General features: G+C 36.0%; 1 protein-coding gene and 1 long non-coding RNA gene across 3 annotated transcripts in view; one reads left to right on the top strand and one right to left on the bottom strand.

Moving 5' to 3' along the window:
- The window catches only part of CLOCK (clock circadian regulator), a 67,144-nt gene extending 63,705 nt beyond the window's left edge, over positions 1-3,439 (bottom strand). For both annotated transcript variants that reach the window (XM_082464477.1, XM_082464478.1), the window contains exon 1: positions 3,342-3,439. The gene's annotated coding sequence lies outside the window, so the exon portion shown is untranslated. The remainder of the gene's footprint in view (positions 1-3,341) is intronic.
- Positions 1-26,186, top strand: part of LOC309662098 — a 306,967-nt gene that overhangs the window by 245,297 nt on the left and 35,484 nt on the right. The window lies entirely within an intron of this gene.

The following is a 26,186-nucleotide window of genomic DNA, read 5'->3' as shown; positions in this document are numbered from 1 at the left end:
GTACTCTAAAGCAACTGTTAGGAGATTCCTCTTGACTTCTTTACATGGTGTCGAATTAACTTTAACAAAACAAAGTGGTAATGTGGGAGCAGCCAAAGGTCTTGTGTGGGGTCTATCCTAGGACTCACACTTTCAGTACAAAAAAGACTAGGCAGAGTCACACTTGCTCATCCATAGATTCTAAGAAGTCATTTTTAGAAGACATGCAATGTCCCTACTCATAGCAAGGAATTTCAAGTAGATGATCTAATACAGATTAAATATTATTAAAAGTCTTTTTCCTTAAATATTGATATTAACAGACCACTATGGTATGAAATAATCTGTCTTTAAAAGGATCAGTTACAGTCATTGGAGCAAATGAAATAATAAAGGATCAAGTTACTGCTAGGAATCAAATGCTCCTTTACTTAAGCAACTTGAGCTCAAAGTCATTCAATGATATGAATTCCCAGCTGAGTAAGCACCACATTACTATTTTATCACAGTGGAGGTCAGGATGGCATTTTTTTTAATAAACATCATTTTAAAAACAAGTTTTAAAACATTTATCACATGGGCAGGTATTAACTAACAAACCTTCTAAGCAATTCAAACTTTGCAAAATATGGAAGCAGGTATGTTTTAAATTCAGCATGCAACATTACACACAATTAACAGAAAATCTCAGTGCTTGCCAGTCCATCTTTGGAAAAGAACTCTTACATCCAATATAACACATTCTGCATTAAAAATAAATTATGCAGTATCAGTATCTTGTCCTCTGAATCCCACCTGCTGTCACTTCTCAAAGCTTTCCATTTCTACATCACTAATTTCTCCCTCTATAACTGGAATATTCTATCAACATCTTAGTATTTTACCTTAAAAAAACAAACAAAACACAGACAAAAACTTCCTCGACCCAGCAACCCCCTTCAGTGACAGCCCTCCTTTTCTGCTCCCTTTCACAGAAAAACCACTTGTCAGAGTTGTTGTGTACAGTTGGTGTTTCAACATCTTTAATTCATTCCGCTCTCTCATTTTAAAACTTAAGTGTTTATTTTCACAAATGTATACTTGTTCAGCGTTTAAAGTATCCAGTCTTACAAGACTTTTTAAAAAATCAGAAGTCTTCTGATCCCCATTTCCTACTTTCAATCACTTTCATCTCTTTAACTGTTTCCATTGGTAGTTAACTCCCTATCTCTAATAACTTTTACTTTATTACTTCTTGATTCCTTCTGTTTTAGGTAGGATGCCTATACACTCCCAATTTATTTGAGCTGTCCCCAATGTAATTATTAAAAGTGCTTGCTTTTGCTCTCTAAAGTGTCTTTTTTTTTAAGCCATCATCTACTGAATTCCACTATAAAAAATAATAATTTAGCTTTGACTCCCCCATCCTTACCTCATATACACGCACGCTTGCCCAAATTTCCAATACCGTGATTTTGGCTAGGTGGTTATATTCAGAGTTAACATTATTATGACTCTGTAAATACAATTCACAGTTAAGCCATATGGTATACTACAATTTTTTTTTTTGGAATAGCTTTCCCTAGAGTTAATCATTGTTTTGTTTTGTTATTTACCTGGTTTTCTAAATACATACTTACAATTCAGCCCTAAACTCTTCCTTGTCTAAATCTACTCTTAATATTTTCAAATACATTACAGATTCTACCAATTTAATCTTCTTGCAGCTATTTCTCCTGGCACCTTCTGACCTACCCCTAACTGGGAATGGATAACTATCATTGGTGACCAGCTGTAATCTTGGGATCACTCTTCACTATCATCCTGGTGATTTCCTGGGTCTCTACGTAAGTTGCATTCCCTGTTTCTTGTATCCTACGGCTTCATTTTTTAAATTTACTTCTTTATTTTTGTTGAGTACCTCCTACATTAACTGCCCAAGAAAGGAAACATGGCAGATAAATTTTTTTGAGACATCACAAGTCTAAAACTGGCATTGGTCTATCCTTAATCAATAGTCTAGCTAGATTCTGAATACTGAGTTGGAAATCATTTTTCCCTCAGAATTATGAAGGGAAATCATTTTTCCCTTCTATCTTCAGTGGAGACACCCTTCTCCACTGTCTTCTAGTTTCCAGTGTGGGATCAAGAAGTCCAAAGCCATTCTAATTACTGATCCCTTATATGTGGCCTATTATTTTTCTTATTCTGGAAGCTCTTCCTTTATCTCTCCCTTAAATATAGCATGTCTATCAACTGGCTGGAAAAGTAGAGAAAAGATCTTGGACTAAACTATCAGAGATGTAGTTTTATGTTTAACAAAATTTAACAGTTATATGCCCTATTTTGGACTAATTTTCATATCTGCATTGGTCACTCTATGGGCTCTTTCTACCTGGAAATGTGGGTCCTCTAATTTCTGGAGAGTTTTGCTGAATCATTCACTATTCTGTATTTCTCCCCTCTAGTCCCTCTATTCTCTTTCTAGAGCTCCTGTTTTTTTTAACATTGGAGATCCTGGACAGTTGCCCCAATTTTCTTATCTTTTCTCTCTCATTTTCTCTTTGCTTAACTTTCAACATCAGTATCATTTTTTAGCCCTTCCATTGAGTTTTCCATTTCTGATTTCATTTCTTATTTTTTTCTCTCTCATGTTCATGGATTTAGCATCTCCTCTTATTTCTCAAACTAATAAATGACAGTTTTGTGTTTCTTTCCATTTTTACCTGCCTACCTGGTCTCCATTTCCCCTCACTTGGTATTTTCTATTTTGGTTTGGTCTTTGACTCTCACAAAAGAGGCTTTCCTAAAATGTCTAGTGATCTTTGGCTACAGCTCATATTTAAGGATGGGATCCTGTGAACTTTATTGTAAGGATATCAGGTTGGGGCATTTCACTGAGGAAATTCTTTTTTTTTTTTTTAATAAATTTATTTATTTGTTTTTGGCTGTGTTGGGTCTTCGTTGCTGTGCGCAGGTTTTCTCTAGTTGCGGTAAGCGGAGGCTACTCTTCGTTGCAGTGCGTGGGCTTCTCATTGCAGTGGCTTCTCTTGTTGTGGAGCACGGGCTCTAGGCGCACAGGCTTCAGTAGTTGTGGCCCGCAGGCTCAGTAGTTGTGGCTCTTGGGGTCTAGAGCGCAGGCTCAGTAGTTGTGGCACATGGGCTTAGTTGCTCCGCGGCATGTGGGATCTTCCTGGAGCAGGGCTCGAACCCATGTCCCCTGCATTGGCAGGCAGATTCTTAATCACTGTGCCACTGGGGAAGTCCTCATTGAGGAAATTCTTAATGTCAGTATCTTCAAATCTTTTAAGTTGGTTGTAATTCCCATTTTCCTGGGCAAGTGTCATTTCAAAGTACATTCCAAGATACAACCCTTTCATTACCTTTTGTATTTTGGGGATCTTTTGAACTGATTCTTCAGAAAACTGTAAGTTCAATGTATTCTTCTGTATGGCTGACCATCAGTCTCAGAATTCTGTTTAAACAAGAAAAACATGTGTTAGATTTACTCAACTTATATAGACATTTATCATGAAAAAGGTTTCAAAATAATTTTGAAACATAACAAAATTTATAACTTTGTCACAAAAATATATTGGGTTTGCCAAAATGTTTGTTTGGGTTTTCCTGTAATATCTTATGGAAAAACCCAAATGAACTTTTTGGCCAAACCAATATATAACAAATGCTAAACTCTATAAATTGTCTCTAAAAGAAAATAACTTAAAAATAAAAATAAAAAAAACTACAACAATCACTTTTAATTCTACTATAGAAGTTAAAAGACAAAAGTATAAAAATAAGTACAGCTATAAAAATATGTTAATGAATACACACATATATGTGTTAATGAATACTCATATATAATGAATATAAAAAGATGCAATTTGTGACAGAGATAAAGTGTGGTGGGGGAAGTGAAGTAAAAGAGCAGAGTTTCTGAAGTTAAATTGTTATCAGCTTAAAACAGATTGTTAAATCTATAAGATGTTTTATGTAGACCCATGGTAAGCACAAAGAAAACATCTATACAGGATACACAAAAGTAAATTGAGAAAAGAATCAAAGCATGTCACTAAAAGAAAACAATGAAACACAAACAAAGACACGACAGGAAAAAAGTGACAAAAAGCTACAAGACAGACAAAAACAATGAACAAAATAACAGTAAGTCCTTCCCTGTCAGTAATTACTTTAAATGCAAATGAATTAAAGTTGCCGGTCAAAAGACAAAGTAGGTAAACGGATTAAAAAAACAAGATCCAACTACATGCTATCTACAAGACTCACTTTAGATTTAAGGACACACAGAGACTAAGAGACTGGAAAAAGAGATTCCATGCAAATGGTAACCAAGAAAGCACAAATGGCCATACTTACATCAGACAAAACAGACTTTAAGTAAAAAACTGTCACAAGAGACAAAAAGGACATTATATAATAAAACGGTCAAATTTATCAGGAAGATATAACAATTATAGATATATATACACCCAACATCAAAGCACCCAAATATTTGTAGCAAAGATTGACAGAAATGAACTGAGGAACAGACAACAACACAGTAACAGTAGGAAATTTCAATACCCCTGTTTCAATAATGGACAGAACCCTAGACAGAGAAGATCAACAAGAAAACGGATGGCTTGAACAACACTACAGACCAATGGACTTAACAGAATATTCCACCCAACAGGAGCAGAATACACATTTTCCTTAAATGCACAGGGAACATTCACCAGGATGGATCACATCAGGTAGCAAAACAAGTCTTAACAAATTTTATCAAATATCTTTTCTGACCACAATGGAATAAAACTAGAAATCAGTAGTACAAGGTAAACTGGAAAATTCAAATCATGTAGAAATTAAACACATTCTTGAACAATCAATGGGTCAAAGAAGAAATCAAAATGGAAATTAGAAAATATTTTGAGACAAAAGCAGAAAACATCAAAACTTATGGGATGCAGCAAAAGCATCATTAAGAGAGAAGTTTATAGTGGTAAATACTACATTAAAAAAGAAGAAAGATGTCAAATATAAAGAACCTAACTTTATACCTCAAGGAACTAGAAAAAGTCCAAAGTTAGCAGAAGGAAGGAAATAATAAAGATTAAAGCAGAAACAAAATAGAGCATAAATAAAACAGCAGAAAAAAAGTGTTTTTAGCAAAGAACAACAAAAAGAGGAAACATTACAACTGATACCAAGTAATACAAAGGATCATAATAAACTATCATGAACAATTAAATGCCAACAAACTGGATAATCTAGAGGAAACAGATAAATTCCTAGAAATATAGAACCTATCGAGACTGAATCATGAAGAAACAGAAAATCTTAGCATACCTATAACTAATTAGAAAATTGAATCAGTAATCAAAAACCTCCCAACAAAGAAAAGCCAGGACCAAACATTCACTGAAGAATCATACCAAACATGTAAAGAAGAATTAATTAGCACCAATCCTGCTCAAACCCCTCCAAAAAATTGAAGGGAAAGAAACACCTCCAAGCTTATTTTGTGAAGCCAACATTACCTTGACACCAAAGCCAGACAGACTCCACAAGTAAAAACTACAATATCCCTGATAAATATAGATGCAAAAATCCTCAACAAAATATTAACAAACCAAATTTAATAGCATATTAAAAGGATCATACACCATGACCAAATGGGATTTATCCTTGGGGTAAAAGGACGGTTCCACATACAAAAATCAGTTAATGTGATACACCACATTAAGGAACAAAGTATTAAAATCACACAATCGTATCAACTAAGGCAGAAAAAGCATTTGACATAATTCAATACCTTTTCATGGTAAAAACACTAAACAAACAAGGGATAGATAGCAATTTTCTCAAGATGATAAAAGCCATATATGAAAAGCTCCACAGCTAACATCATGCTCAACAGCGAAAAATTGAAATCTTTTCCTCTAAGATTAGAGGAACAAGGCAGGGATGGCCACTCTCGTTACTTCTATTCAACATAGTACTATCTAGAACAATTAAGCAAGAAGTGAAAGAAATCAAAATTGGAAAGTCTGAAGTAAAATTATGTCTCTTCACAGATGACATGATCTTATATGTAGAAAGCCCTAAAGAGTCTAGCAAAAAAAAACTGTTAGAGCTAATAAACATCAAATAGCAGGACACAAAATAAATATACAAAACTCAGTTGCATTTCTGTATACACTAAAAACAAAACAATCTGAAAAGGAAATTAAGAAAACAATGTCATCTATAACAGCATCAAAAGGATAAAACACTTAGGAATAAATTTAATCAAAAGGTAAAATTTCTGGTGTGGAAAGAACTTCAGGAACTTGTCAGTTTCGGATAGAAATGTTCTTTCACTAACAAGGGAAATCAGGAATTGCTGTATTCTTACTATTTCTCATTGTAGAACTGAGATATCACTATAACATTCTCATTTTTAACATTCTTCTAAATCATGAGCTCCTTCAAAGCAGGAGTGAAGCTTCACTTATTCATCTATTATTAGGACCTGTCAGAATATTTGACAAATACTAAAAACTCAATAATCATTGTGAATAACTGAATTAACCAAGACCAACCCAACCTTGCCACACCAAAGTTAATGCAAAACGTTACCCTCATACTTTGCTTCTGACCCATCCAATGTCCATTCTAGAATTTTTTTTAAAAACCAAGGATTTGCTATATATGTAATATGACAGCAAGAAGGAGGGATATTTTTGATAGCAAAAAAAAAAAAGAGGGGGTATTTTTGAGTACAAAAAGGGATTTTTTTGATGGCAACAACAAAAAAATCCCTGGAGATTACGGACTCAAATAAAAGTAAGAGGTCTGAGTCAAAAACACCAGAGCAATAGAACTTAATTCCTAAAATGTGCATGAAGCAAAATTCAGATGCAGATCCTAGTGTCCTACTTGGTTTTAAGTACTTTGGGATCCAGTTACTCGTCAGAGTTAAAGCATCTAACAAATCCAGCATGCTGGAGGAGTAAGTATAGAAGTTAAGACCATGAGTTTACAGTCAGAAAAGCATGGATGAAAATCTTTGGACAATTTACTTAGTTATCCTAAGCCTCAGATTTCTTACCTAAGGCAACTGTTGTGAAGACTAAAGGATATAATATATAGGGATACCAATTATTAACCAGATAAACACAAATGGAAACTCCCCCTTTAAAACCAAAATAAAAGGCTTAAATATTTGCAGCACTTCAAAAGGTTAATATTTTTATCATATAATGGTCTCTAAAAGTTATCTGAAAAAAGGTTAAAACCCAGCTAAAAACAAACAAACAAACAAACAACAAAGAGTATAACTAAATGAGGAGCCACGAAAAAAACAAATGGCTAATAAATGTAAAAATTATTCCTGGCTAGAAATCAAAGAAACGTAAGTAAAAACATATTATAGTTAAATATTAGTGATTCCTTAAAAATTCTACTTCATATATTTATCATTCAGCAAATATTTACTGAGTACCAATACAAGTAAGTGTCTGATACGACGCTGACTGTAGTTTGGAAACGGTGAAATAGACACAGCCACTACATTTGAGGCACTTCCCAGAGAACCCACAAAGTGCTCTCTGCACACACTGGGAGTGACAAAGAAGTTAAAGAAGCCTCCTGGAGAACTGATATACGTAAGCTGAGATGTGAAGAATAAAATAACAGTTTACCAGGCAAAGAGACAGAGAAATTTGATCTATACCAAAAGAACAGTATATGCAAAGGTCTGAAGACATGAGAAGGAACTGTGATTTTAGAATACTACAAGTAGTTTCCTATGATTAGGGCAAAAACCTAAGGACAGGGGGTAACAGAGGTTGTGGTAAGAGATGATAATGGTGAGGTGAGTAGATCGTGAAAGGTCACATGAAGGTAACTCCCAACACCCCCGCCCCCTCAACAAAGACATTGAAAGGTTTTAAGCAGGAAAGTGACATTAATAGACATTTGTTCTTTTGAACCATCATACTGGCTACAACACAGAGAATGGAATGGAAGGAGGCTCGACTAGAATTAGAGAGACTAGTAGAAGTAGAGCATTATAATAGTTCAGGTAAAATAATATAGAAGCAGAGATTATAGAAAGAAATATGGGAAATTTAATAGATCCTGAGATGACTAGACAGAATCTGGTGACTGATTAACAGAAGCTGGGGGCAGGAAGCAGTCAAGAATATCACTCAGATTTTGGCTTGGACACGTCTGTGGGTTGATAGGTAACACAGGAGGAGTAAGTTGGAGGGTAGTTGGAGGGAAAGGTGTTGAAAGCAGTGGCTAACATTTATTGAACATTTACTACGTATTGGGCACTCTCCAAAGTTTTCTCTCATTTAAGACTCAACAATCATATGAGGTAGGCTCTATTATTATCTCCATTTTACAGATGAGGAAACTGAAACACAAAGAGAACAGGTAAGCTGGCCAAGATCAGCAGTAAAGCTAAGATAGGAACCCTGACAGTTTAGCCTGAACTATGCTCTTAATCACTATGTAACAAATACCTCACAAACACTTTTAATGATGGATTCAGTTTTAGACATGTTATGTTTAAGATATCTATGGGACATGCAAGAGGAAAAATGTCCAGTAGGCAGTTGGAAATGTGGGTTTGGCATTCCGGAAAGAACTGGGTGAAGATGTAAAGTGGGAGCCATCAATGTAAATAGGTAAATTAAAGATAATGATTAGATGGGCTTCTCTAGGAAAAACATATAAAATTAGGGAAAAAAAGGCTAAGACTGAAACCTGATGAAAAATTAATACTTTACAGACAGGCAGAAGAGCAGCTAGTAAAATGGGGAGGAGGCAGAAAAACAATGTAAAGAAATGGCTCTAGAAACACTTCCTGGGTGTGAATTATGGACCAGCCCCTTTATTAGCTGTGAGTCTGAGACTAGTCACTAAATCTCTGTGCATCATTTTTTTCATTTCTAAAATGGAGATAATAGTAGTACCTACCACATAGAGTTCTTTTGAGGATTAACTATGTTACACATTTGTACAGTATATAGAAAATAGCAAATGCTCAATAAATTTTTTTTTTTTTTTTTTTATGAAAGTTTAGTATTAGTTGTTTTGTTTGTTTTTTTATACTGCAGGTTCTTATTAGGCATCAATTTTATACATATCAGTGTATACATGTCAATCCCAATCGCCCAATTCAGCACACCACCATCCCCACCTCACCGCAGTTTTCCCCCCTTGGTGTCCATATGTCCATTCTCTACATCTGTGTCTCAACTTCTGCCCTGCAAACTGGCTCATCTGTACCATTTTTCTAGGTTCCACATACATGCATTAATATATGATATTTGTTTTTCTCTTTCTGACTTACTTCACTCTGTATGACAGTCTCTAGATCCATCCACGTCTCAACAAATGACTCAATTTCGTTCCTTTTTATGGCTGAGTAATATTCCATTGTATATATGTACCACATCTTCTTTATCCATTCGTCTGTTGATGGGCATTTAGGTTGCTTCCATGACCTGGCTATTGTAAATAGTGCTGCAATGAACATTCGGGTGCATGTGTCTTTTTGAATTACGGTTTTCTCTGGGTATATGCCCAGTAGTGGGATTGCTGGGTCATATGGTAATTCTATTTTTAGTTTTTTAAGGAACCTCCATATTGTTCTCCAGAGTGGCTGTATCAATTTACATTCCCACCAACAGTGCAAGAGGGTTCCCTTTTCTCCACACCCTCTCCAGCATTTGTTGTTTGTAGATTTTCTGATGATCCTCATTCTAACAAGAGTGAGGTGATACCTCATTGTAGTTTTGATTTGCATTTCTCTAATAATTAGTGATGTTGAGCAGCTTTTCATGTGCTTTGTGGCCGTCTGTATGTCTTCTTTGGAGAAATGTCTATTTAGGTCTTCTGCCCATTTTTGGATTGGGGTGTTTGTTTCTTTAATACTGAGCTGCATGAGCTGTTTATATATTTTGGAGATTAATCCTTTGTCCGTTGATTCATTTGCAAATATTTTCTCCCATTCTGAGGGTTGTCTTCTCGTCTTGTTTATGGTTTCCTTTGCTGTGCAAAAGCTTTGAAGTTTCATTAGGTCCCACTTGTTTATTTTTGTTTTTATTTCCATTACTCTAGGAGGTGGATCAAAAAAGATCTTGCTGTGATTTATGTCAAAGAGTGTTCTTCCTATGTTTTCCTCTAAGAGTTTTATAGTGTCCAGTCTTATATTTAGGTCTCTAATCCATTTTGAGTTTATTTTTGTGTATGGTGTTAGGGAGTATTCTAATTTCATTCTTTTACATGTAGCTGTCCAGTTTTCCCAGCACCACTTATTGAAGAGACTGTCTTTTCTCCATTGTATATCTTTGCCTCCTTTGTCATAGATTAGTTGACCATAGGTGCGTGGGTTAATCTCTGGGCTTTCTATCTTGTTCCATTGATCTATGTTTCTGTTTTTGTGCCAGTACCATATTGTCTTGATTACTGTAGCTTTGTAGTATAGTCTGAAGTCAGGGAGTCTGATTCCTCCAGCTCCATTTTTTTGCCTCAAGACTGCTTTGGCTATTCGGGGTCTTTTGTGTCTCCATACAAATTTTAAGATGATTTGTTCTAGCTCTGTAAAAAATGCCATTGGTAATTTGATTGGGATTGCATTGAATCTGTAGATTGCTTTGGGTAGTATACTCATTTTCACAATGTTGATTCTTCCAATCCAAGAACATGGTATATCTCGCCATCTGTTGGTATCATCTTTAATTTCTTTCATCAGTGTCTTATAGTTTTCTGCATACAGGTCTTTTGTCTCCCTAGGTAGGTTTATTCCTAGGTATTTTATTCTTTTTGTTGCAATGGTAAATGGGAGTGTTTCCATAATTTCTCTTTCAGATTTTTCATCATTAGTGTATAGGAATGCAAGAGATTTCTGTGCATTAATTTTGTATCCTGCAACTTTACCATATTCATTAATTAGCTCTAGCAGTTTTCTGGTGGCAGTTTTAGGATTCTCTATGTATAGTATCATGTCATCCGCAAACAGTGACAGTTTTACTTCCTCTTTTCCAATTTGTATTCCTTTTATTTCTTTTTCTTCTCTGATTGCCGTGGCTAGGACTTCCAGAACTATGTTGAATAATAGTGGTGAGAGTGGACATCCTTGTCTCGTTCCTGATCTTAGAGGAAATGCTTTCAGTTTTTCACCATTGAGAATGATGTTTGCTGTGGGTTTGTCATATATGGCCTTTATTATGTTGAGGTAGGTTCCCTCTATGCCCACTTTCTGGAGAGTTTTTATCATAAATGGGTGTTGAATTTTGTCAAAAGCTTTTTCTGCATCTATTGAGATGATCATATGGTTTTTATTCTTCAGTTTGTTAATATGGTGTATCACATTGATTGATTTGCGTATATTGAAGAATCCTTGCATCCCTGGGATAAATCCCACTTGATCGTGGTGTATGATCCTTTTAATGTGTTGTTGGATTCTGTTTGCTAGTATTTTGTTGAGGATTTTTGCATCTATATTCATCAGTGATATTGGTCTGTAATTTTCTTTTTTTGTAGTGTCTTTGTCTGGTTTTGGTATCAGGGTGATGGTGGCCTCATAGAATGAGTTTGGGAGTGTTCCTTCCTCTGCAATTTTTTGGAAGAGTTTGAGAAGGATGGGTGTTAGCTCTTCTCTAAATGTTTGATAGAATTCACCTGTGAAGCCATCTGGTCCTGGACTTTTGTTTGTTGGAAGATTTTTAATCACAGTTTCAATTTCATTACTTGTGATTGGTCTGTTCATATTTTCTGTTTCTTCCTGATTCAGTCTTGGAAGGTTATACCTTTCTAAGAATTTGTCCATTTCTTCCAGGTTGTCCATTTTATTGGCATAAAGTTGCTTATAGTAGTCTCTTAGGATGTTTTGTATTTCTGCAGTGTCTGTTGTAACTTCTCCTTTTTCATTTCTGATTTTATTGATTTGAGTCCTCTCCCTCTTTTTCTTGATGAGTCTGGCTAATGGCTTATCAATTTTGTTTATCTTCTCAAAGAACCAACTTTTAGTTTTATTGATCTTTGCTATTGTTTTCTTGGTTTCTATTTCATTTATTTCTGCTCTGATCTTTATGATTTCTTTCCTTCTGCTAACTTTGGGTTTTGTTTGTTCTTCTTTCTCTAGTTTCTTTAGGTGTAAGGTTAGATTGTTTACTTGAGATTTTTCTTGTTTCTTTAGGTAGGCTTGTATAGCTATAAACTTCCCTCTTAGAACCGCTTTTGCTGCATCCCATAGGTTTTGGGTCGTCGTGTTTTCATTGTCATTTGTCTCTAGGTATTTTTTTATTTCCTCTTTGATTTCTTCAGTGATCTTTTGGTTATTTAGTAACGTATTGTTTAGCCTCCATGTGTTTGTCTTTTTTACGTTTTTTTCCCTGTAATTCATTTCTAATCTCATAGCGTTGTGGTCAGAAAAGATGCTTGGTATGATTTCAATTTTCTTAAATTTACTGAGGCTTGATTTGTGACCCAAGATGTGATCTATCCTGGAGAATGTTCCATGCGCACTTGAGAAGAATGTGTAATCTGCTGTTTTGGGATGGAATGTCCTATATATATCAATTAAATCTATCTGGTCTATTGTGTCATTTAAAGCTTCTGTTTCCTTATTTATTTTCATTTTGGATGATCTGTCCATTGGTGTAAGTGAAGTGTTAAAGTCCCCCACTATTATTGTGTTACTGTCGATTTCCTCTTTTATAGCTGTTAGCAGTTGCCTTATGTATTGAGGTGCTCCTATGTTGGGTGCATATATATTTATAATTGTTATATCTTCTTCTTGGATTGATCCCTGGATCATTATGTAGTGTCCTTCCTTGTCTCTTGTAACATTCTTTATTTTAAAGTCTATTTTATCTGATATGAGTATAGCTACTCCAGCTTTCTTTTGATTTCCATTTGCATGGAATATCTTTTTCCATCCCCTAACTTTCAGTCTGTATGTGTCCCTAGGTCTAAAGTGGGTCTCTTGTAGACAGCATATATATGGGTCCTGTTTTTGTATCCATTCAGCCAGTCTATGTCTTTTGGTTGGGGCGTTTAATCCATTCACATTTAAGGTAATTATCGATATGTATGTTCCTATGACCATTTTCTTAATTGTTTTGGGTTTGTTTTTGTAGGTCCTTTTCTTCTCTTGTGTTTCCCACTTAGAGAAGTTCCTTTAGCATTTGTTGTAGAGCTGGTTTGGTGGTGCTGAATTCTCTTAGCTTTTGCTTGTCTGTAAAGCTTTTGATTTCTCCATCAAATCTAAATGAGATCCTTGCCGGGTAGAGTAATCTTGGTTGTAGGTTCTTCCCTTTCATCACTTTAAGTATATCATGCCACTCCCTTCTGGCTTGCAGAGTTTCTGCTGAGAAATCAGCTGTTAACCTTATGGGAGTTCCCTTGTATGTTATTTGTCGTTTTTCCCTTGCTGCTTTCAATAATTTTTCTTTGTCTTTAATTTTTGCCACTTTGATTACTATGTGTCTCGGCGTGTTTCTCCTTGGGTTTATTCTGTATGGGACTCTCTGCGCTTCCTGGACTTGGGTGGCTATCTCCTTTCCCATGTTAGGGAAGTTTTCGACTATAATCTCTTCAAATATTTTCTCTGGTCCTTTCTCTCTCTCTTCTCCTTCTGGGACCCCTATAATGCGAATGTTGTTGCGTTTAATGTTGTCCCAGAGGTCTCTTAGGCTGTCTTCATTTCTTTTCATTCTTTTTTCTTTAGTCTGTTCCGCAGCAGTGAATTCCACCATTCTGTCTTCCAGGTCACTTATCCGTTCTTCTGCCTCACTTATTCTGCTATTGATTCCTTCTAGTGTAGTTTTCATTTCAGTTATTGTATTGGTCATCTCTGTTTGTTTGTTCTTTAATTCTTCTAGGTCGTTGTTAATCATTTCTTGCATCTTCTCAATCTTTGCCTCCATTCTTATTCCGAGGTCCTGGATCATCTTCACTATCATTATTCTGAATTCTTTCTCTGGAAGGTTGCCTATCTCCACTTCATTTAGTTGTTTTTCTGGGGTTTTTTCTTGTTCCTTCATCTGGTATATAGCCCTCTGCCTTTTCATCTTCTCTATCTTTCTGTAACTGTGGTTTTTGATCCGCAGGCTGCAGGATTGTAGTTTTTCTTGCTTCTGCTCTCTGCCCTCTGGTGGTTGAGGCTATCTAAGAGGCTTGATGGGAGGCTCTGGTGGTGGGTAGCTCAATAAATTTTAAGTATGATTAGTGTTAATAATAGTATCAACTAGATGGAAAAGGACCAAAGATATAGAAGAAAGCCAGAAAGGATTATTTGTCACTAAAATTAAAGGAAAAGAGTGCTTTAAGAAGTTGACAATGTCAACACTGCACTGTGGAAAAGAAAATGACTCTGAAGTGTCTATTACATTTAATAACAGTTTGATAAGTTTGGTGATGGAGATACGAAACAGACACTGAACAATGCTTTAAGAGAGTAAATTAGGACTCCCTTTCTTCAAAAAAGTTTGGTGAGAAGTGTCAATAACTTCAAGCACTTACATCTTTTGACCTAGTAATTTCATTTTGAAAAAAAAAAGGAAATAATCAGAGATGTAGCCAAAGTTTTATATTCATTGCACTATTATTTAAAATAGTAAAGCTTGGAAGATTTAAACATCCAACAGCAGTTAACAGTGGCATTAAAATGTATCAAACATAAATCCAAATATGTTTAAGTACCAACTGTTGTTATTCCTGAGTAATTTGCTTATGGATTTTTTCCATTTTTAGTTTTTCTTTAGCACTTTCTAAAATTTTTCCAAGAACATGTATTATTTTATAATCAGAAAAACTTAACTGCTGCCTTTTTAATGTTTGTTTTCTTTTAATTGTCCAATACTAGAGCCCTGGCTACCATAAAAACTTAAGATACATGTTATCCATTCCAGAGAACAAAACATGAGTAACAAAGTAACACATTACTATTAAAAAACATGAGTAACAGAGACTATTTCCCTATGTACTGTTCATGTAACTTAAAGAAAAAACTTTAAATTTCATCTAATTATTGATAATTTTAAAATTATTCATTAAAAAGGTTTAACTCAAGAACCTGGGCTTAAAAAATGGAAACCACAATAAACCCTTTTCTAACCTAATAACCTATTGACCCACTGACCTACTTTGGAATTTAGGTTAGTTCAATCTGATATCACAGATCTTTCTGGGACTGATGGATCTATTAACATTAATTAAAAGTAGTGCTGAAATTTAACTGACTGGTATAATACAAAACCCAACAATACTTAACTATATTTATCACCATTTATGAAAAATTCAAACTTGCTTCTGCAGATTACTGTTTGTATTATAGCTAAAAAGGTAAGTATTTCTAAGAGAACAATTTTAACTTGTAAAAAAAAGACTGAAATACTTTTAAAATTAATTATTTAACGTATGAGTAAAGATGAAATTTAACAGTAGTTCTCAATTTATTCAATACCGAATGGGAACATTAGTCCACCTCTATATAAAATATTAGCAAGATGAAAAACATTCTCTTGACTCTACAGCAGTTTCTAAGACCAACTTAAATTTGAAATTGACAGTAAGAACAAGAAACACACCCCACACCAAAGTCTCATGAACCAGACCTCTTAGAACCAAAGAAGATGCTGGCTCAAGACAAACAGCAAATGCTACCAAAATTCTAGACTGTCAGATGTCTAGACGTGAGGTATTTTTGAAGCCTCATTAAGTAAACAAAAACTGAAATATTTATACAGCTCTCTTAGTGGCACACAAGACTACTGCAATTATTCAACTAACGTATTTCTTCAAATAACGTCTGAGCTCCCTCTTCATGTGATGGACTGATCTGGTCCACAGAATACATGAGCACCTTAACCCTTTTTTGAGATGAGACTGAGGCCTGAGCCTGTCCCCAGCCTCAAATGAGCCCCATAAAAGATCTGAAGCTGCAGGAAGAGCCCAAGGCTGAGTCTCAATGTGAACTACACACTGAACCAGGTACCATAACCCTGAACCTATACCACCCTGCACTAGGCCTCACACTAGTATCCACAGGAAGAAAGACGGGACCCTGTGGTAGGCAGAATAATGGCCCCACTAAATGGGCCACGCCCTAATCCCTGAAACCTGTGAATATGTTTCAAAAAAGAACTATGCAGATGCGATCAAGGTTAAAGATTTTGAGATGGGTAGTTTATGCTGGATTATCTGGGTGGTCCAATGTAATCACAAGAGTCTTTAAAAGCAGAGGACCTTTCCTGGCTGTGGTCAGAGAGCTGTGAGACAGAAAAGTCAGAAGGATGCAGTGTTGCTGGTTTTGATGGTGAAAGAAGAGAGCCACAAACCAAGAAATAGGGGCAGCTTCTAGAAGCTTGAAAACACAAGGAAACATTCTCCTCTGAAGCTTCCAGAAAGGAATGCAACCCTACTGACACCTTGCTTTTAGCCCAATGAGACCCTTGTGGAACTTCTGAGCTGCAGAACAGTAAGATAATAAATTTGTACTGTTTTAAGCCATTAAGTTTGTGGTAGTTTCTAAGTTTGTTGTTCTATGACAACAGAAATTTAATACAGGTCTAAAATCTCTGGCTGCTCTTGATAAATCTGCCTTTCCCAAACCCTCTCTCCCTCCATATTTACAATAATCTACCTAGGAAACCACCAGGACTAATCCCATTATGCCCTACTTTCCTTTTATATCAGTCACCAGGAGAGGCCCAAGACTCTCAGGTCACCCCCCATCACCTAGACTCTTGTCCCTATATACTCTGTATATCCCCACATTGACCCCTTTCCCCTTTCTTTCCCAATTTCCAAAATCCTTTCATTGTGTCCTCTGGAACTCACAGTATACCATTAGCAAAATATCCTACTTCCTGAATATTGCTGTTGTACACTCGCTTCATGTTTCCTGCACCAACAGATCTCTTGCTCTCCTCCAGGAGTTCTGCTCTATCTCCAGGCCTTTCAAGTGACAGCTGTTCTTCTCTCCCATGTCTCATATGTCAAGGCCCTGGTGTGAGGGCCTCATTGTCATTTCTGAATTATTCTTTCTCTCCCTCCCTAAACCCCCCAGCTTTGAATCTCATGCCCCCACACTATATCAGTTATTTCCATTTGCTTGTTGTAAGCATTCATAAACCCCCAGAATCAGCCCTCTTTTTCTGAGGGCTGTCTCTCTCCAATACCTCTTTTGTCATTGTTTTTGATTTTGATATCTACATAAATGATCCTCCCAACATCCTGGCCAGTCAATTCCCTGATCTCCTCTCCTCCAACAATCCTGCGCTTACCTCCCACTCATTCCCCTGGAGTTACTCTAGAATTCACCATTAGCAATAATCACACGCCCCCTCCATATTTTCAATTTCAAGCACTTTATCTCTCTGAATCTCACACAAGGGCTAGGATAGCATGTGATCTGCTTGATTCAAACCCATCAAAAAAAAACAAAAAACAAAAAACCACAAGCATTTTTTTCTAACTGGCCATATAGCTCTAATTTATTTATTTATGTCTATGTCTTTTTTTTTTTTTTTAACCTGTCCTAGCCTCCTAATCTTTGCTGAGCCCTTACAGTTTCTCATCCCATAAAAGGTACGAAGGAGTAAGGCAAGTTTATCTGAGATGGTCAGGGGACATCTAGTAACAGTCTCTGTTGGTCAGGTTGTTCATTATTCCTTATCAGAAACACTTAATTCTTTTTCATGTTTGTCTAAACTCTAGGCTTCCTTTTTGCCATTGATTCCTTAGTATATTTAACATATAGATAAGCCATTCCATGAGCCATTCTGTGGCAAAATGCAACTTGCTTACAACTCTAATACAGCTAAAGTCAAGCTGATAATAAAAACGTCTTATAATTCCAACTTATTTACAGCATTTACTAATAGAGGCGCAAATAATACAAATATTAAAGAACAGGTGGAAGGAAACCAAGGCTTCTGAAGATCACTTGCTCTGCCACATTATAAGACCCCAATTTTCCTTTCTAGCTTCATTCTCTCTCTCCAGCCTCATCTCCCACTCCACCTTCACTGTATACATACTCCTTATTCTCTGGCCACACTAAACATGTCACCATTCCTGTGAAGTAGAAAATAAAGATCCCTGGGTACACAAAGGTCTGCCCATCAGTGCCCAGCATATTATCAACACAAATGACGTCTTAATATACTAAACTAAAACTGATCTTTGCAGGAAATCACATTGTCATTCACATTACGATTCAATTAATCAACATGTAAAACTCATGTTAGTGAAAAACTAAACAGAGGTACCATGTATTAGTTTCCTGTGGCTGCTGTAACAAATTATTACAACCTCAATGGAAGAAAACAACACAAATTTAGTATCTCCCAGTTCTGTAGGTCAGAGTCCAACACAGGTCTTACTGGGCTAAACTCAAGGTGCCAGCAGGGCTGCATTTCTTTCTGGAAACTTGAACAGAAAAATCTGTTTCCCTGCCTTTACAAGCTTCTAGAGGCTGCCTGCATTCCTTGGCTCATGGATCTCCTCCTCAATCTTCAAATCCAGCAGGAGACCAAGTCCTCCTCAGGTTGCCATCTCTTGCTTCCCTCTTCCCTTATTAAGACCCTTCTGATACACTGGGCCCACCCAGATAATCCAAGACAATCTTCCCATTATAAGGTCATTTAACCTAACATAGTCACAGTTTCTGGCAACTTAGGATATGGACATCTTTGAAAGGCCATTATTCTGCCTACCACATCCCATGACCCAAGAAATCTCTTTGGTGAACACAAAGTATCTTTTGGGGATAAACAATAAATAATTTGATCTATCAACAGATAAAAGACTATATCACCATTCAGAAGTTTATAACTATCTGAACTATCTTTTCCTTTCATGTTTCTTCAAGGGAATTGAAAAATAATGTAGATGAGAATTCCAGTTGCATGAGTTCAACTGCAACTGAAGGTCAAACTTGATTGCTATAAGCAACAGGCTCTATGGATGCTTTTCTGAATGGCAAAAGTTTTAACGTCCAAACGAATATGACAGCATACTTTCCCTTTTGGACAATTACTTAATGAGCTACACCATATACAAAAATGGCATAATTTATAAGTATCAAACAAATGTCGAAACAAGATTGATCAATCCCAGCCTTCCTGGAATGTTTCATTTTTTTAAATTTTTTTTTTCAGGATTGAGAAGACAGAAGCTCCCCTTCTGGTTTTCAGAGAAGAGCTTGTTTTCTGCTCTGGTATTATTACTTTCTTGTCATTTCCTGTTTTCTTTTTTAATTTTTAATTTTTATTTATTTTTTTATACAGCAGGTTCTTATTGGTTATCCATTTTATACATATTAGAGTATATATGTCAATCCCAATCTCCCAATTCATCACACCACCACCCCACCCCCCGGTTGCTTTCGCCCCCGTGGTGTCCATACGTTTATTCTCTACATCTGTGTTTCAATTTCTGTCCTGCAAACTGGTTCATCTGTACCATTTTTCTAGGATCCACATATATGCGTTAATATACGATATTTATTTTTCTCTTTCTTACTTCACTCTGTATGACAGTCTCTAGATTCATCCACGTCTCTACAAATAACCCAATTTCGTTCCTTTTATGGCTGAGTAATATTCCATTGTATATATGTACCACATCTTCTTTATCCATTCGTCTGTCGATGGGCATTTAGGTTGCTTCCATGACCTGGCTATTGTAAATAGTGCTGCAAAGAACACTGGGGTGCATGTGTCTTTTTGAATTGTGGTTTTCTCTGGGTATATGCCCAGTAGTGGGATTGCTGGGTCATATGGTAATTCTATTTTTGGTTTTCTAAGGAACCTCAATACTGTTCTCCATAGTGGCTGTAACAATTTACATTCCCACCAACAGTGCAAGAGGGTTCCATTTTCTCCACACCCTCTTCAGCATTTGTTGTTTGTAGATTTTCTGATGATGCCCATTCTAACTGGTGTGAGGTGATAACCTCATTGTAGTTTTGATTTGCATTTCTCTAATAATTAGTGATGTTGAGCAGCTTTTCATGTGTTTCTTGGCCATCTGTATGTCTTCTTTGGATAAATGTCTACTTAGGTCTTCTGCCCATTTTTGGATTGGGTTGTTTGTTTCTTTAATATTGAGCTGCATGAGCTGTTTATATATTTTGGAGATTAATTCTTTGTCTGTTGATTCATTTGCAAATATTTTCTCCCATTCTGAGGGTTGTCTTTTCGTCTTGTTTGTAGTTTCCTTTACTTTGCAAAAGCTTTTAAGTTTCATTAGGTCCCATTTGTTTAGTTTTGTTTTTATTTCCATTACTCTAGGAGGTGGATCAAAAAAGATCTTGCTGTGATTTATGTCAAAGAGTGTTCTTCCTATGTTTTCATCTAAGAGTTTTATAGTGTCCGGTCTTATATTTAGGCCTCTAATCCATTTTGAGTTTACTTTTGTGTGTGGTGTTAGGGAGTGTTCTAATTTCATTCTTTTACATGTAGCTGTTCAGTTTTCCCAGCACTACTTATTGAAGACACTGTCTTTTCTCAATGGTATATCCTTGCTTCCTTTGTCATAGATTAGTTGACCATAGGTGAGTGGGTTTATCTCTGGGCTTTCTATCCTGTTCCACTGATCTATGTTTCTGTTTTTGTGCCAGTAAAAATATTGTCTTGATTACTGTAGCTTTGTAGTATAGTCTGAAGTCAGGGAGTCTGATTCCTCCAGCTCCACTTTTTTCCCTCAAGACTGCTTGGGCTATTCGGGGTCTTTTCTGTCTCCATACAAATTTTAAGATTTTTTGTTCTAGTTCTGTAAAAAATGCCATTGGTAATTTGATAGGGATTGCAGTGAATCTGTAGATTGCTTTGGATAGTATAGTCATTTTCACAATGTTGATTCTTCCCATCCAAGAACATAGTATATCTCTCCATCTGTTTGTATCATCTTTAATTTCTTTCATCAGTGTCTTATAGTTTTCTGCATACAGGTCTTTGGCTCCCTAGGTAGGTTTATTCCTAGGTATTTTATTCTTTTTGCTGCAATGGTAAATGAGAGTGTTTCCTTAATTTCTCTTTCAGATTTTTCATCATTAGTGTATAGGAATGCAAGAGATTTCTGTGCATTAATTTTGTATCCTGCTACTTTACCAAATTCATTGATTAGCTCTAGTAGTTTTCTGGTGGCATCTTTAGGATTCTCTATGTATAGTATCATGTCATCTGCAAACAGTGACAGTTTTACTTCTTCTTTTCCAATTTGTATTCCTTTTATTTCTTTTTCTTCTGATTGGCGTGGCTAGGACTTCCAGAACTATGTTGAATAATAGTGGTGAGAGTGGACATCCTGGTCTTGTTCCTGATCTTAGAGGAAATGCTTTCAGTTTTTCACCATTGAGAATGACGTTTGCTGTGGGTTAGTCGTATATGGCCTTTATTACGTTGAGGTAGGTTCCCTCTATGCCCACTTTCTGGAGAGTTTTTATCATAAATGGCTGTTGAATTTTGTCAAAAGCTTTTTCTGCATCTATTGAGATGATCATATGGTTTTTATTCTTCAATTTGTTAATATGGTGTATCACATTGATTGATTTGCATATATTGAAGAATACTTGCATCCCTGGGATAAATCCCACTTGATCATGGTGTATGATCCTTTTAACGTATTGTTGGATTCTGTTTGCTAGTATTTTGTTGAGGATTTTTGCATCTGTATTCATCAGTGATATTGGTCTGTAATTTTCCTTTTATTTTTGTATCTGTGTCTGGTTTTGGTATCAGGGTGATGGCGGCCTCATAGAATGAGTTCGGGAGTGTTCCTTCCTCTGCAATTTTCTGGAAGAGTTTGAGAAGGATGGGTGTTAGCTCTTCTCTAAATGTTTCATAGAATTCACCTATGAAGCCATCTGGTCCTGGACTTTTGTTTGTTGGAAGATTTTTAATCACAGTTTCAATTTCATTACTTGTGATTTGTCTGTCCATATTTTCTATTTCTTCCTGGTTCAGTCTTGGAAGGTTATACCTTTCTAAGAATTTGTCCATTTCTTCCAGGTTGTCCATTTTATTGGCATAGAATTGCTTGTAATAGACTCTTAGGATGCTTTGTATTTCTGCGGTGTCTGTTGTAACTTCTCCTTTTTCATGTCTAACTTTACTGATTTCAGTCCTCTCCCTCTTTTTCTTGATGAGTCTGGCTAATGGTTTATCAATTTTGTTTATCTTCTCAAAGAACCAGCTTTTAGTTTTACTGATCTTTGCCATTGATTTCTTTGTTTCTATGTCATTTATTTCTGCTCTGCTCTTTATGATTTCTTTCCTTCTGCTAACCTTGGGTTTTTTTTTCTTCTTTCTCTAATTTCTTTAGGTGTAAAGTCAGATTGTTTGAGATTTTTCTTGTTTCCTGAGGTAGGTTTGTATTGCTATAAACTTCCCTCTTAGAACTGCTTTTGCTGCATCCCATACGTTTTGGATCGTCGTGTTTTCATTGTCATTTGTTTCTAAGTATTTTTTGATTTCCTCTTTGATTTCTTCAGTGATCTCTTGGTTATTTAGTAATGTACTGTTTAGCCTCCACGTGTTTGCATTTTTTACGTTTTTTTTCCCTGTAATTGATTTGTAATCTCATAGCGTTGTGGTCAGAAAAGATGCTTGATATGATTTCAATTTTCTTAAATTTACTGAGGCTTGATTTGTGACCCAAGATGTGATCTATCCTGGAGAATGTTCCGTGCGCACTTGAGAAGAAAGTGTAATATGCTGTTTTTGGATGGCATGTCCTATAAATATCAATTAAGTCTATCTGGTCTATTGTGTCATTTAAAGCTTGTGTTTCCTTATTAATTTTCTGTTTGGGTGATCTGTCCATTGGTGTGAGGTTTTAAAGTCCCCCACTATAATTGTGTTACTGTCGATTTCCTCTTTTATAGCTGTTAGCAGTTGCCTTATGTACTGAGGTGTTCCTATGTTGGGTGCATATATATTTATCATTGTTCTATCTTCTTCTTGGATTGATCCCTTGATCATTATGTAGTGTCCTTCCTTGTCTCTTGTAACATTCTTTATTTTAAAGTCTATTTTATCTGATATGAGTATTGCTACTCCAGCTTTCTTTTGATTTACATTTGAATGGAATATCTTTTTCCATCCCCTCACTTTCAGTCTGTATGTGTCCCTAGGTCTGTAGTGGGTCTCTTGCAGACAGCATATGTATGGGTCTTGTTTTTGTATCCATTCAGCGAGTCTGTGTCTTTTGGTGGGAGCATTTAATCCATTCACGTTTAAGATAATTCTCAATATGTATGTTCCTATGACAATTTTCTTAATTGTTTTGGGTTTGTTTTTGTAGGTCCTTTTCTTCTCTTTTGTTTCCCACTTAGAGAAGTTCCTTATCATTTGTTGTAGAGCTGGTTTGGTGGTGCTGAATTCTCTTAGCTTTTGCTTGTCTGTAAAGCTTTTGATTTCTCCATAGAATCTGAATGAGATCCTTGCCGGGCAGAGTAATCTTGGTTGTAGGTTCTTCCCTTTCATCACTTTAAGTATGTCATGCCACTCCCTTCTGGCTTGTAGAGTTTCTGCTGAGAAATCAGCTGTTAACCTATGCGAGTTCCCTTGTATGTTATTTGTCGTTTTTCCCTTGCTGCTTTCAATAATTTTTCTTTGTCTTTAATTTTTGCCAGTTTGATTAGTATGTGTCTTGGCGTGTTTCTCCTTGGGTTTATCCTGTATGGGACTCTCTGTGCTTCCTGGACTTGGGTGGCTATTTCCTTTCCCATGTTGGTGAAGTTTTCAACTATAATCTCCTCAAATATTTTCTCAGGTCCTTTCTCTCTCTCTTCTCCTTCTGGGATCCCTATAATGTGAATGTTGCGTTTAATGTTGTCCCAGAGGTCTCTTAGGCTGTCTTCATTTCTTTTCATTCTTTTTTTCTTTATTCTGTTCCACAGCAGTGAATTCCACCATTCCGTCTTCCAGGTCACTTATCCGTTCTTCTGCCTCAGTTATTCTGCTATTGATTCCTTCTAGTGTAGTTTTCATTTCAGCTACTGTATTGTTCATCTCAGTTTGTTTGTTCTTTCATTCTTCTAGGTCTTTGTTAAACATTTCTTGCATCTTCTCGATCTTTGCCTCCATTCTTTTTCCGAGGTCCTGGATCATCTTCACTATCATTATTCTGAATTCTTTCTCTGGAAGGTTGCCTATCTCCACTTCATTTCGTTTGTTTTTCTGGGGTTTTATCTTGTTCCTTCATCTGGTATATAGCCCTCTGCCTTTTCATCTTGTCTATCTTTCTGTGAATGTGCTTTTTGTTCCACAGGCTGCAGGATTGTAGTCCTTCTTGCTCCTGCTCTCTGCCCTCTGGTGGATGAGGCTATCTAAGAGGCTTGAGCAAGTTTCCTGATCTGGAATGTTTTGTTTTTAAAAGTCAAGTGTATGTAAATTTCTGAGATGGATCTCCAGAAAAAGAGAGTGAATTATATCAACCCAAAAGAAGTACAGAATTTCATTAGTGCTATAAATCTACAGGGACCTGTTAAGAAATTTGATTAAGTAGTATTACGAAAATAATAGGTTTAGGGTCAGCTCATGAACTATTTAATAACTTACAATTAATATGTATAAATATAATGAGAATGTTTTGACATACACCTCATCAATGAGGCCACCAGATCCATATAAAATACAACCAAAAAAATGTCAATTTTCAAGGCCACGAATATTCCTCTTCTTGCAGTGTAAACACTTCATAAAAAAGACAGTTGTTTTGACCTATGAAAACTTGAGTAAACTGCCAGGTTGCTTTTGTGCAGCCAAGTAGGTCAAGCAAGTTCACAACCATCTGAAAACTAGTTCAAATACATTTAGATGCATTCTGAACCACAGATTATTTAGAGAACTACCACCATAAACTATTTTTTCTTCACTAAAATTTTTATATCTACATTTATACTTAAGATAAAATTCACTGTTTAAATTGTAAGATTTTGCAATATATGATTTATATATATACTGTCCATTCCCACTTTTCTATACCTATGTACTTTCAAAGTTTTCAAATGAACAAAAATACATGAGTATATTAAGTTCCTTAGTTGACTATTATTTTTTTTTAACACACTTACTCACTGCTTGATCCTTACCTGAAATGACAAGGTCTGGGAAAATCACAGACCAAGACCCTATCTGAATCTGTGGAGTATCAAGGGAGATGGAACTCCCTTGATACAGACACATTTTATTTGCAGCATGCAAGTAAGAGTAATTAAGAATAAAAAAGGGTATGTATATGGCATGCTCATTCACAGCCAGAAGGCCTATGACCAGGCTTCACAGGGTACAACCTGGACTTAACAAGTATTACAGAACAGAGACATACCCTTGATACAGAAGATACAATTTGAGATTTCTATTGATATATCTTCAAGTCTGCTATTGAGCCCATGCAGTAAATTTGTATTGCATATATTGTATTTTTCAGTTCTGAAGTTATCACTTGATTCTTTTATATGGTTTTTATTTCAGAGGAGAACTATCTTTCTATTCACTTCAAAAATGTTCACTTTTGTCTCATGGGCCATGGATATAATATAACAGCTGCTTTAAAGTCTTTTTCTGATAATTCTACCATCTGAATCATCTCAGGGTTGGCATCTATTTATTGTCTTTTCTCTTAAAAAAGTCAGATTTTCCTGTTTCTTTGTATGTCAAGCAATTTTGGATTATATCCTAGGCATTCTGAATATTAGGTTATGAAACTAGATCCTATAAACATCTTCTGGAGAATCTGGTATTTTTTTTGCTTAAGTTTATACTACAAGTTATATATTGCCTTCTAGGCGTGGCAGTACCACTGTCAGCTCAGTTTTCAAAGTCTTTGCTATGTTTTTTGGGTTTATCCTCTGCATGCACTGCTCAGAGGCAAGTCTGGGATTTGAACAGTGGTTTATATTGTAGGTCAGTTCTCTGTCTTTGCTGTGTTCCTTGGGGTCTGTACATGCATGTGTAGCTCATAAGTAAGGTGGGACCTTTGTGGGTCTCCTCTCACATCAGCTCTCTTCTCTGAGATTTCCCCAGCATGCTCCAGTTTGCAGGGGCCTTTTTCCCAAATCCTCTGACCAGAAAAATCGTTTTCTCTCAGAGTTTAAAAGTGCTTGTGCTACCTGGCAATGTAACTTTATAGGTAGAGATGGTCTCAGGGCAGGCTTGGGAGGGAAAAAAGGGGAACTCCTTTTCCTTGTCTTCTGGCTAGAAATAGGG

This window comes from Balaenoptera physalus (assembly GCF_965194825.1).
Source record: "Balaenoptera physalus genome assembly, chromosome: 5".
Lineage (NCBI taxonomy): Eukaryota > Metazoa > Chordata > Mammalia > Artiodactyla > Balaenopteridae > Balaenoptera > Balaenoptera physalus.
This window is presented reverse-complemented; position numbering and strand designations above follow the sequence as displayed.